The sequence below is a fragment of the Gadus chalcogrammus genome, chromosome 5 (genome assembly GCF_026213295.1).
Source record: "Gadus chalcogrammus isolate NIFS_2021 chromosome 5, NIFS_Gcha_1.0, whole genome shotgun sequence".
NCBI classification, from domain to species: Eukaryota; Metazoa; Chordata; class Actinopteri; order Gadiformes; family Gadidae; genus Gadus; species Gadus chalcogrammus.
In genome coordinates, this window is record NC_079416.1 from 11,651,314 (window position 1) to 11,664,575 (window position 13,262).

The following is a 13,262-nucleotide window of genomic DNA, read 5'->3' on the forward strand; positions in this document are numbered from 1 at the left end:
TAATGTGTGGTTGCACATTTTATTAAAGGCTCAATGACGCCCCTGGTGGAACTATTGGAAAAAAACAAGTAGGCAAGCCTTCCCTAAACTTTTTCACTATTGATGTTAACTTTAAATATCTAATGTATAAAACATGACAGCTTATATATATAAATATAAAGGCGTTGATAAGGTAAAATCATTTAAATTGTAGGTCTGAGTTAACGGATGTTGACAACTATGGACAACTGATGTTTTATATTTCCATTCTAATATAGGGCTACAGAATTATTGGGTTAGGGTTAGAGTCAAACAAAATGTGGATACTCTAACGAAAAACAAAGCGTTGACCAGGAAACGACCGCCTGGCTCCTGTGTGCGGATTAAATAGTTGTCCGGTGATGGAAATCCAACTGTGGAATGCATTTTTTCCTATGTGTGTGTGTCTCGGATAGAACTGTGACGGGCTGTTGAGGTAATAACCATTGGGTCGTCCCCTAAGACGCTCCAATTGGCTGAGACGTGCCTTTGAGGAATGTCCTGAAAGCATTTAAAAAGCTCTGATGCCTCCAGCATGAACAGAACAGTCTAAAGCATCAGTGCTCCCTAGAACTACCAAGTCTTACTATATTTCTTTATTTTAGCAATAGGCTGTATACTCCCTGAATGCACTTTCTGAAGAACTAAAGGAAACAACCGGGACAACGACTTTAATCGGGAGATTCTATATTTTATACTTTATTTAATTTCGGATGATCATATTCAAAGGTACCTATGTGAATTTTTTTCAATTATATATTATTTTAATAAATTATTTTGCCTATGGCCTATCATTACATTTATATGATTATTATTATTATTCTTTTTATTTAAAAACATGTCATAGATTAGGCCTACTTATATAGGATGTGGACTATATCTTGTAACCATTGATTTGGGATGGATTAGGTACCACTCGGGACTTCACCATGATGCGGTGCAGCCTCGCTCTGCTGCTGATGCTCTGGAGCTGTGAGAGTAGAAGTGTGGCAGGTGAGTGGAGAGAAAGCACCGTTTTTGTGATATTGGTCCATTCGGTTTGCAGGCCGAAATTGTGAGGCGAGAGTTGGGCAAACTAACCGCTTTTGCTTTCCCTCCGCAGAGAGTGGCGAGGACACAGTGTTTATGACTTATTCGAACTTGCCAAGGTGAGCAGAAGGCACAACGGAGTGACCCAGGTTCGAGGCGCAGACCCAAACAGTCCTGCCTATAAGGTCCTCAATGCTAGCCTGATCCCCCGGTACCCGACATGTCCTTCCGGGACCTCATCGACTCCATTCAAACAGGAGAGGGCTTCATCCTCCTCCTCAATCTTAAGCAGTTCAAGAGAACCAGGGGGAGTCTTTTGACTGTCGAGAAGACCGACGGATCCGGACCGATATTCGAGATCATATCCAACGGCGAGGCGAAAATGCTGGATGTGGTTTTATCCACCAAGACCCAGCAACAGGTCGTGTCGATTGAAGATGCGGATTTAGCGACTGGACATTGGGAGAACATCACCCTGTTCGTGCAGGACGACCGTGTGCAGCTTTTTGTCGGCTGCGAGGAGATAAATGTGTCCGAGATGGATGTGCCGATCTACAAAGTATTGTCACAGGAACTTATAGACACTGCCCGCATGAGGATCGCAAAGGGAACAGTGAAAGACTTCAAGGTAAATCAATTTTTTTGTTATCATTATTGTTCTTGCTTGCCAGAAAATTATTGTGAACTACAACACGTGAAATCTTCTATCAAAAAGTGGGCTGTTACAGATATTATACAATTTGACTTTTAATTGAAAAGACTGTGAATCAAATCCAAATGATATGTGCTTTAAATGTTATGTCCTTTTATTCAGGGAGTGCTTCAGAACGTACGGTTTGTCTTTGGAACCACTCTTGAGCCATCTTGAGGAACAAGGGATGCCAAAGTGGAGGTGAGTTTCCTTATACTCATCGGGACTAATCTCGTTCATCGGTGCAAATGGACCGCTCCAAAAGAAACAAACAGAATATTAACCATCGCTTCCTTCCTCTCCGCAGTGACCTTGTCCGGTATGATGACCCTCGACAACCAGATGAACGGCTCCAGCCCAGCCATCAGGACCGATTACACCGCCACAAAAGCAAAGGTGAGCCCCGTCTCCCCCACCCTACCCTCACTACCCCACCCGTTGATCGGCTCCCATCCACCGACCACGCCTCCGCCCGTATATTCTCAGCGGTCTGCGGTGATGTACTCACTCCTGGTTCATCTCCGCTTTGATCAGATGCGCCGTCCGTGTGCGGCTTCTCCTGCGAGGACATCTCTGGGATGTTCAAGGAGCTCAAGGGCCTTGGTGTGGTCGTCAGCAGCTGTCCAAGGCCCTGCACCAAGTGGTGAGTGTCCGGACGCCCGCCGGGTCGGCCTCCTGCACTCTGTCATCCTTCCCCTGTCTGTCGCTTATGTGTGTCTCCCCCCTGCCCCCTGCTCATTGCATCCTAATGCGTAGCCACTTGTCACTGTAACGGCGGGCCAGGGCCAAGTCCCTAATGAGACCCATGTTGAATGCACAAAATGGGTTTGGCTGACTGAGTCTCTCCCGCCGGCTTCAACTAGAGTCAAGAAATGTCTTAATCACTGTGTGTGTGTGTGTGTGTGTGTGTGTGTGTGTGTGGTGTGTGTGTGTGTTTCGGTGTGTGTGTGTGTGTGTGGGTGTGTGTGTGTGTGTGTGTGTGTGTGTGTTGGGGCGTGGTGTGTTCCTATTGGGGCAACAGGGCAATGCAAATGTGTATCCGTACTTTCCCTAAAACACCCTCTCTTGCTGTTGTGTGTGTCGCCTCCTGTCCTTTTTTCTCTCTCCTCTCTCTCTCTCTCCTCTCTCATCTCGCTCTCTCGTCATCTCTCTCTCTCTCTCTCATCTCTCTCTCTCTCTCCTCTCTCTCACTTCTCTCCCATCTCTCCTCCTCTCTCTCTCCTCTCTCTCTCTGAAACTCCTCTCCTCACTCTCCTCTGCCTCATCTCCTCTCTCTCGTCTCTCTCGTCCGTCTCCTCTCGTCTTCTCATCTCTCTCATCTCTGCTCTCCCTCTCTTCTCTCTCTCTCTCTCTCTCTCTTCCCCCCCCCCCCCAGGTCGATGACAACATGCATGATCATGGTACAGATCAAGACCAAGGATGGAGTGTGCGTGCACAACGGCATGTGCACAGGAACCAGACGAGTGGACCATGGACGGATGCACAACGTGCACTGCCAGGTAAGAAACCCGTCAAACACACCTCCCTACATGCTGTGGAAGAGGGGATAAGAGAGCCTGTCCATTAGAGTTCCAGCCTCCAATTATACGTAGATAATGTTAATCCTTCACTTAGAGCTGTGTGGTGAGACATCGAATCTATTGTGGCAATAAAGTGTTGGGTGGAAAGTTTTAGTGGTGTTTAACACGCACAGCTGGATGAGTTTCCCTGAAACATAGCAATTAGCCTTGGCACAGATCCACCTCACTTACTTTTTGTGTCCTTTCTGTGTGATTCGGGGTGGCAGGCCAGCAGGCCGTTATCCATGTACTGATCTGAACCCTCCCCTGTGCAGAACTCGGCCACCATTTGTCATGAGATCAAGTGCCCCATTATCCCGTGCACAAACGCCCACCGTGTCCCAAGGAGAGTGCTGCCCCGCGCTGCGGAAGCGGTAAGAACCAGCTCGTCCCTCTGCTCGAGGAGAGCATAGGCGCTGAAGCCTTGGCCCGTTTTTTCAAAGGATACGAACAATATGATAATAACAGTAAGGATCGAGTGATGACAATGATTATCACAATGATAATGACACTGTGAATAACTATGATAAAACAAATGCTAATAACAGCAATGATCGAGTGACAAAGATTATCATGATGATAATGACGATGTAATAATAATACTAATAACGGCGATAGAAAACTATATTATAATAACAATGACAACAATTCAAATTCATCCTAATTCCTAATAATTGATTGTAATGTGTTCGGCCTCAGACCACTTTGCAGAGGACGGCTGGTCCCCGTGGTCCGAGTGGACCCATTGCTCGGTGACCTGCGGCCGGGGCATCCAGCAGCGCGGACGCTCATGCGACCGCATCACAACAACTGCCAGGGCACCTCGGTGCAGCCCGGACTGCTACTTGGAGGAGTGCGACAAGCGCTGTGAGTCCCTCGCCTTTCCCCTCACCGCTCTTCAACGCCAACCTCCATTGAGTCTGTTTTGATCCTCATCACCCCTGCCGACAGAGCCGGAGTTTGAGTTCTACGGCGTGTTAACCGTTGTGATTTTTGTGTTGTTTGTTCACAGTCAAACAGGACGGTGGTTGGAGCCACTGGTCTCCTTGGTCCTCCTGCTCCGTGTCCTGTGGCGAGGGCCTGATCACGCGCATCCGCCTGTGCAACTCCCCCACGCCCCAGATGGGTGGCAAAGAGTGTGAAGGAGAAGGACGCGCCACTGAGCTTTGCAAGCAGTCTCCTTGTCCTAGTAAGTCGTGCTGCGGTGTAGTAATGAATGAGGCAACACAATAGTGATTGAGCCCTTAACTCACTTATGAAAGACCTTGCATTTGCAGTAGTTATGAATGTTATGAACAAGGAGTCAGTGGTGACAGCTCAGGGATCTTTGGGATCAATTACTGCTTGTCGCCGAAGCTGTCATCATAGAAAACAAAACAGAATCTTTGGGATTTCCACTGCCAAGTTTTAGAGTCCAGACAAAAGGCTGATGATGGTGTTTCCTCTTCTTCTAGTCCATGGTGGATGGGGACCCTGGTCTCTCTGGGACACCTGCTCCTTGACGTGTGGTGGTGGGATCCATATGCGCAAACGTCTCTGCACGGACCCTGCACCAAAATATGGAGGAAACCATTGTGTTGGTGGTGGCGCCATGTCTCAAGTGTGCAACAAGCAGGAGTGTCCTATCGGTAAGCAACCTGAATTATAATCAGAACATGTAAATGTAAAAGGTGCAACTCTTGTACTAGCATCTAGAACAACCTGTTGTGTCTTCCCCGGCCTGTAGATGGTTGCCTCTCCAGTCCTTGCTTCGCTGGAGCCAAGTGCACCAGTTTCCCCGATGGCACCTTCAAGTGTGGCCGGTGTCCGGTTGGCTACAGAGGAAATGGCATCAACTGCAAGGACATCGACGAGTGTAAAGAGGTCTCCGACGCCTGTCACACACACAACGGGGTGCATCGCTGTGAAAACACAGTGCCTGGCTACAACTGTTTGCCCTGCCCCGCCCGGTACTCCGGACCCCAGCCGTTCGGGAGGGGGGTCGAGCAAGCCACCGCCAAAACAGGTGTTAGCTTTTGCTGGTTTTCATGTTCGAGTCCATTTCGTGAAGTAATACTGTCGGTAGGACCGGGATTCTATAACCCTCCATTTTTACTTCAGGTCTGCAAGCCTCGTAATCCTTGCCAGGACGGGAGCCACGACTGCAATAAAAATGCCACTGTGTCTACCTGGGCATCTTCTCTGATACCATGTTCCGCTGCGAGTGCAAGCCAGGATATGCTGGCAATGGCTACATCTGTGGAGAAGACACTGACTTGGATGGATGGCCCAACACAGAGCTGTTGTGTGTGACGAACGCTACATACCACTGCAAGAAGGTAAGCAGAGTGATACGGAGAAAAAAACAGAAATGGATACACCATCATTTCCCCAGTGTTTTGTTGTGGGGATGCCCTCTTCATACCAGTTTTGTTTTGGTTCTCTTATAGGATAATTGTCCCGCCTGCCCAACTCTGGTCAGGAAGATCATGACAAAGATGGCCTGGGGGATGAGTGTGACCATGATGATGACAACGATGGAATCTCTGATGATAGGGTGAGGCGTGACACTGTTTTTTTTTTCAGGGACCAGACATAGTAATCAGCAGTAGCCTCTTTCAACCTCTTCCCTTTGGGTGGTAGAAATCGAATCCTCTGTGTTTCCATGGGGACTTCCAGCAGAAACACTTTGTGGAAAGCCAGTAGCACGTAAATACTATAATATCATATGGCCTAGGCTGAGGACAAAAGGGCCGGCACACCATAATTCTACGTGTGGATTGGAAAAGTTAGACAAGAAAATGGTCTATAATGTTGTGGTGAGAAAACCCTAGGTTTCTCAAATTGGAATATCACATTGCAGCGAAAAGACAGCGTCCAAGTTCCAAACCAGCCTCATTGAAATGTTTATTTTTTCATCTGGTGCCATTTAATTTCACAACTGCGTGTTAAGCTAATGGATTTAAACAAAGTATTTTTGATGATTCAGGATAACTGCCCCAAAGTGTACAACCCTGCCCAGTACGACGCTGACAGAGACGACATTGGCGATCGCTTGACAACTGTTTTTGAAGCTAACACGATCAAACCGACACCGACAAACGGCGAGGGGGACGCTTGCGCCATTGACATCGACGGCGACGGTAGAGTCCTCTAAGGTTTTGAAGTTCTCTGGTGCTTCTGGTGAGCTATTGTAAGCTAATGCGGGCAAATCGTGTCCTCTCACCAGGCATTCTGAACGAGAAGACAACTGTCAGTACGTCTACAATGTGGACCAGAGGGATTCCGACGGGGGATGGAGTTTGGAGACCACTGTGACAACTGCCCTCTTCAGCACACCGACCAGGTAATGACATAGATCCTCTTTCCACTCGCATCTCTCCAGGATAAGCTGCACCTGAGGGTATATTTAGGCCCCAATCCATTTCTTCCCCTTCCCCTTCCCCTTACCCCTCCCCCTTGTTTTGAAGGGTTAAGGGGAAGGGGTAAGGGGTAGAAATGGGATTGGGCCTAAATATCACCCCTCAGGTGCAGCTTATCCTGGAGAGAGTGCGAGTGGAAAGAGGATCTATGTCATTACCTGGTCAGGGTTGTGCTGAAGAGGGCAGTTGTCACAGTGGTCTCCAACTCCATCCCCGTCGGAATCCCTCTGGTCCACATTGTAGACGTACTGACAGTTGTCCTTCTCGTTCAGAATGCCTGGTGAGAGGACACGATTTGCCCGCATTAGCTTACAATAGCTCACCAGAAGCACCGGAGAACTTCAAAACCTTAAGAGGACTCTTACCGTCGCCGTCGATGTCAATGGCGCAAGCGTCCCCCTCGCCGTTGTTGTCGGTGTCGGTTTGATCCGTGTTAGCTTCGAAAACACAGTTGTCACAGCGATCGCCAATGTCGTCTCTGTCAGCGTCGTACTGGGCAGGGTTGTACACTTTGGGGCAGTTATCCTGAATTCATCAAAAATACATTTTGTTTAAAATCCATTAGCTTAACACGCAGTTGTGAAATTAAATGGCACCAGATGAAAAAATAAACATTTCAATGAGGCTGGTTTGGAACTTGGACGCTGTCTTTTCGCTGCAATGTGATATTCCAATTTGAGAAACCTAGGGTTTTCTCACCACAACATTATAGACCATTTTCTTGTCTAACTTTTCCAATCCACACGTAGAATTATGGTGTGCCGGCCCTTTTGTCCTCAGCCTAGGCCATATGATATTATAGTATTTACGTGCTACTGGCTTTCCACAAAGTGTTTTCTGCTGGAAGTCCCCATGGGAAACACAGAGGATTTCGATTTCTACCACCCAAAGGGAAGAGGTTGAAAGAGGCTACTGCTGATTACTATGTCTGGTCCCTGAAAAAAAAAACAGTGTCACGCCTCACCCTATCATCAGAGATTCCATCGTTGTCATCATCATGGTCACACTCATCCCCCAGGCCATCTTTTGTCATGATCTTCCTGACCAGCGTGGCAGGCTGGGACAATTAATCCTATAGAGAACCAAAACAAACTGTATGAAGAGGGCATCCCCACAACAAAACACCTGGGGAAATTGATGGTGTAATCCATTCTGTTTTTTTTCCTCCCGTATCACTCTGCTTACCTTCTTGCAAGTGGTATGTAGCGTTCGTCACACCACAACACTCTGTGTTGGGCCATCCTCCAAGTCACGTGGTCTTCCTGCCACAGATGTAGCCATTGCCAGCATATCCTGGCTTGCACTCGCAGCGGAACATGGTATCAGAGAAGATGCCCATGTAGACACAGTTGGCATTTTTAATTGCAGTCGGGCTCCCGTCCTGGCAAGGATTACGAGGCTTGCAGACCTGAAGTAAAAATGGAGGGTTATAGAATCCCGGTCCTACCGACAGTATTACTTCACGAAATGGACTCGAACATGAAAAACCAGCAAAAGCTCAACACCTGTTTCTTGGCGGTGGCATTGCTCGAACCCCTCCCGAACGGCTGGGGTCCGGAGTACCGGGCGGGGCAGGGCAAACAGTTGTAGCCAGGCACTGTGTTTTCACAGCGATGCACCCCGTTGTGTGTGTGACAGGCGTCGGAGACCTCTTTACACTCGTCGATGTCCTTGCAGTTGATGCCATTTCCTCTGTAGCCAACCGGACACCGGCCACACTTGAATGTGCCATCGGGGGAAACTGGTGCACTTGGCTCCAGCGAAGCAAGGAGCTTGGAGAGGCACCATCTACAGGCCGGGGAAGACACAACAGGTTTTCTAGATGCTAGTACAAGAGTTGCCACCTTTTTACATTTACATGTTCTGATTATAAATTCAGGTTGCTTACCGATAGGACACTCCGGCTTGTTGCACACCTTGAGACATGGCGCCACCACCAACACAATGGTTCCTCGCCATATTTTGGTGCAGGGTCCGTGCAGAGACGTTTGCGCATATGGATCCCACCACCACACGTCAAGGAGCAGGTGTCCCAGAGAGACCAGGGTCCCCATCCACCATGGACTAGAAGAAGAGGAAACACCATCATCAGCCTTTTGTCCTGGACTCTAAAACTTGGCAGTGGAAATCCCAAAGATTCTGTTTTGTTTTCTATGATGACAGCTTCGCCGACAAGCAGTAATTGATCCCAAAGATCCCTGAGCTGTCACCCTGACTCCTTGTTCATAACATTCACTACTACTGCAAATGCAAGGTCTTTCATAAGTGAGTTAAGGGCTCAATCACTATTGTGTTGCCTCATTCATTACTACACCGCAGCACGACTTACTTGGACAAGGAGACTGCTTGCAAAGCTCAGTGGCGCGTCCTTCTCCTTCACACTCTTTGCCACCCATCTGGGGCGTGGGGAGTTGCACAGGCGGATGCGCGTGATCAGGCCCTCGCCACAGGACACGGAGCAGGAGGACCAAGGAGACCAGTGGCTCCAACCACCGTCCTGTTTGACTGTGAACAAACAACACAAAAATCACAACGGTTAACACGCCGTAGAACTCAAACTCCGGCTCTGTCGGCAGGGGTGATGAGGATCAAAACAGACTCAATGGAGGTTGGCGTTGAAGAGCGGTGAGGGGAAAGGCGAGGGACTCACAGCGCTTGTCGCACTCCTCCAAGTAGCAGTCCCGGGTCTGCACCGAGGTGCCCTGGCAGTTGTTGTTGATGCGGTCGCAGGAGCGTCCGCGCTGCTGGATGCCCCGGCCGCAGGTCACCGAGCAATGGGTCCACTCGGACCACGGGGACCAGCCGTCCTCTGCAAAGGGGTCTGAGGCCGAACACATTACAATCAATTATTAGGAATTAGGATGAATTTGAATTGTTGTCATTGTTATTATAATATAGTTTCTATCGCCGTTATTAGTATTATTATTACATCGTCATTATCATCATGATAATCTTTGTCACTCGATCATTGCTGTTATTAGCATTTGTTTTATCATAGTTTATTCACAGTGTCATTAGCATTGTGATAATCCATTGTCATCACTCGATCCTTACTGTTATATCATATTGTTCGTATCCTTTGAAAAAACGGGCCAAGGCTTCAGCGCCTATGCTCTCCTCGAGCAGAGGGACGAGCTGGTTCTTACCGCTTCCGCAGCGCGGGCAGCACTCTCCCTTGGGCACGGTGGCGTTGGTGCACGGGATAATGGGGCACTTGATCTCATGACAAATGGTGGCCGAGTTCTGCACAGGGGAAGGTTCAGATCAGTACATGGATAACGGCCTGCTGGCCTGCCACCCCGAATCACACAGAAAGGACACAAAAAGTAAGTGAGTGGATCTGTGCCAAGGCTAATTGCTATGTTTCAGGGAAACTCATCCAGCTGTGCGTGTTAAACACCACTAAAACTTTCCACCCAACACTTTATTGCACAATAGATTAGCATGTCTCACCACACAGCTCTAAGTGAAGGATTAACATTATCTACGTATAATTGGAGGCTGGAACTCTAATGGACCAGGCTCTCTTATCCCCTCTCCACAGCATGTAGGGAGGTGTGTTTGACGGGTTTCTTACCTGGCAGGTGCACGTTGTGCATCCGTCCATGGTCCACTCGTCCTGGTTCCTGTGCACAATGCCGTTGTGCACGCACACTCCATCCTTGGTCTTGATCTGATCCATGATCATCATGTTGTCATCGACCTGGGGGGGGGGGGGAAGAGAGAGAGAGAGAGAGAGAGAGAGAGAGAGAGAGAGAGAGAGAGAGAGAGAGAGAGAGAGAGAGAGAGAGAGAGAGAGAGAGAGAGAGAGAGAGAGAGAGAGAGAGAGAGAAAAAGACAGGGAGGGACACACACAAACAGCAAGAGAGGGTGTTTAGGGAAAAGTACGGATAACATTTGCATTGCCACTGTTGCCAATAGGAACAAAACCCACGCCCAACACACACACACACACACACACACACACACACACACACACACACACACACACACACACACACACACACACACACACACACACACACAACACACACACACAGTGATTAAGACATTTCTTGACTCTAGTGAAGCCGGCGGGAGAGAATCAGTCAGCCAAACACATTTTGTGCATTCAACATGGGTCTCATTAGGGACTTGGCCCTGGCCCGCCGTTACAGTGACAAGTGGCTACGCATTAGGAATGCAATGAGCAGGGGGCAGGGGGGAGACACACATAAGCGACAGACAGGGGAAGGATGACAGAGTGCAGGAGGCACGACCCGGCGGGCGTCCGGACACTCACCACTTGGTGCAGGGCCTTGGACAGCTGCTTGACGACCACACCAAGGCCCTTGAGCTCCTTGAACATCCCAGAGATGTCCTCGCAGGAGAAGCCGCACACGGACGGCGCATCTGATCAAAGCGGAGGAGGAACCAGGAGTGAGTTACATCACCGCAGACCGTGAGGAATTACGGACGGAGGCAGTGGTCGGTGGATGGGAGCCCGATCAACGGCGTGGGGGTGAGGGTAGGGTGGGGGAGACGGGGCTCACCTTGCTTTTGTGGCCGGTGTAATCGGTCCTGATGGCTGGGCTGGAGCCGTTCATCTGGTTGTCGAGGGTCATCATACCGGACAAGGTCACTGCGGAGAGGAAGGAAGCGATGGTTAATATTCTGTTTGTTTCTTTTGGAGCGGTCCATTTGCACCGATGAACGAGATTAGTCCCGATGAGTATAAGGAAACTCACCTCCACTTTGGCATCCCTTGTTCCTCAAGATGGCTTCAAGAGTGGTTCCAAAGACAAACCGTACGTTCTGAAGCACTCCTGAATAAAAGGACATAACATTTAAAGCACATATCATTTGGATTTGATTCACAGTCTTTTCAATTAAAAGTCAAATTGTATAATATCTGTAACAGCCCACTTTTTGATAGAAGATTTCACGTGTTGTAGTTCACAATTAATTTTCTGGCAAGCAAGAACAATAATGATAACAAAAAAATTGATTTACCTTGAAGTCTTTCACTGTTCCCTTTGGCGATCCTCATGCGGGCAGTGTCTATAAGTTCCTGTGACAATACTTTGTAGATCGGCACATCCATCTCGGACACATTTATCTCCTCGCAGCCGACAAAAAGCTGCACACGGTCGTCCTGCACGAACAGGGTGATGTTCTCCCAATGTCCAGTCGCTAAATCCGCATCTTCAATCGACACGACCTGTTGCTGGGTCTTGGTGGATAAAACCACATCCAGCATTTTCGCCTCGCCGTTGGATATGATCTCGAATATCGGTCCGGATCCGTCGGTCTTCTCGACAGTCAAAAGAACTCCCCCTGGTTCTCTTGAACTGCTTAAGATTGAGGAGGAGGATGAAGCCTCTCTCTGTTTGAATGGAGTCGATGAGGTCCCGGAAGGACATGTCGGGTACCGGGGGGATCAGGCTAGCATTGAGGACCTTATAGGCAGGACTGTTTGGGTCTGCGCCTCGAACCTGGGTCACTCCGTTGTGCCTTCTGCTCACCTTGGCAAGTTCGAATAAGTCATAAACACTGTTGTCCTCGCCACTCTCTGCGGAGGGAAAGCAAAAGCGGTTAGTTTGCCCAACTCTCGCCTCACAATTTCGGCCTGCAAACCGAATGGACCAATATCACAAAAACGGTTGCTTTCTCTCCACTCACCTGCCACACTTCTACTCTCACAGCTCCAGAGCATCAGCAGCAGAGCGAGGCTGCACCGCATCATGGTGAAGTCCCGAGTGGTACCTAATCCATCCCAAATCAATTGGTTACAAGATATAGTCCACATCCTATATAAGTAGGCCTAATCTATGACATGTTTTTAAATAAAAAGAATAATAATAATAATCATATAAAATGTAATGATAGGCCATAGGCAAAATAATTTATTAAAATAATATATTAATTGAAAAAAATTCACATAGGTACCTTTGAATATGATCATCCGAAATTAAATAAAGTATAAAATATAGAATCTCCCGATTAAAGTCGTTGTCCCGGTGTTTCCTTTAGTTCTTCAGAAAGTGCATTCAGGGAGTTACAGCCTATTGCTAAAATAAAGAAATATAGTAAGACTTGGTAGTTCTAGGGAGCACTGATGCTTTAGACTGTTCTGTTCATGCTGGAGGCATCAGAGCTTTTTAAATGCTTTCAGGACATTCCTCAAAGCACGTCTCAGCCAATTGGAGCGTCTTAGGGGACGACCCAATGGTTATTACCTCACAGCCCGTCACAGTTCTATCCGAGACACACACACATAGGAAAAAATGCATTCCACAGTTGGATTTCCATCACCGGACAACTATTTAATCCGCACACAGGAGCCAGGCGGTCGTTTCCTGTCAACGCTTTGTTTTTCGTTAGAGTATCCACATTTTGTTTGACTCTAACCCTAACCCAATAATTCTGTAGCCCTATATTAGAATGGAAATATAAAACATCAGTTGTCCATAGTTTGTCAAACATCCGTTAACTCATGACCTACAATTTAAATGATTTTACCTTATCAACGCCTTTATATTTATATATATAAGCTGTCATGTTTTATACATTAGATATTTTAAA

The 13,262-nt window shown here is 48.0% G+C and overlaps 2 pseudogenes; one reads left to right on the forward strand and one right to left on the reverse strand.

Moving 5' to 3' along the window:
• Window positions 1–947: 947 nt before the first annotated feature.
• Window positions 948–6,634, forward strand: LOC130382112 (thrombospondin-1-like; annotated as a pseudogene).
• A 140-nt stretch (window positions 6,635–6,774) lies between these two features.
• Window positions 6,775–12,824, reverse strand: LOC130383275 (thrombospondin-1-like; annotated as a pseudogene).
• Between the last annotated feature and the right edge of the window lie 438 nt (window positions 12,825–13,262).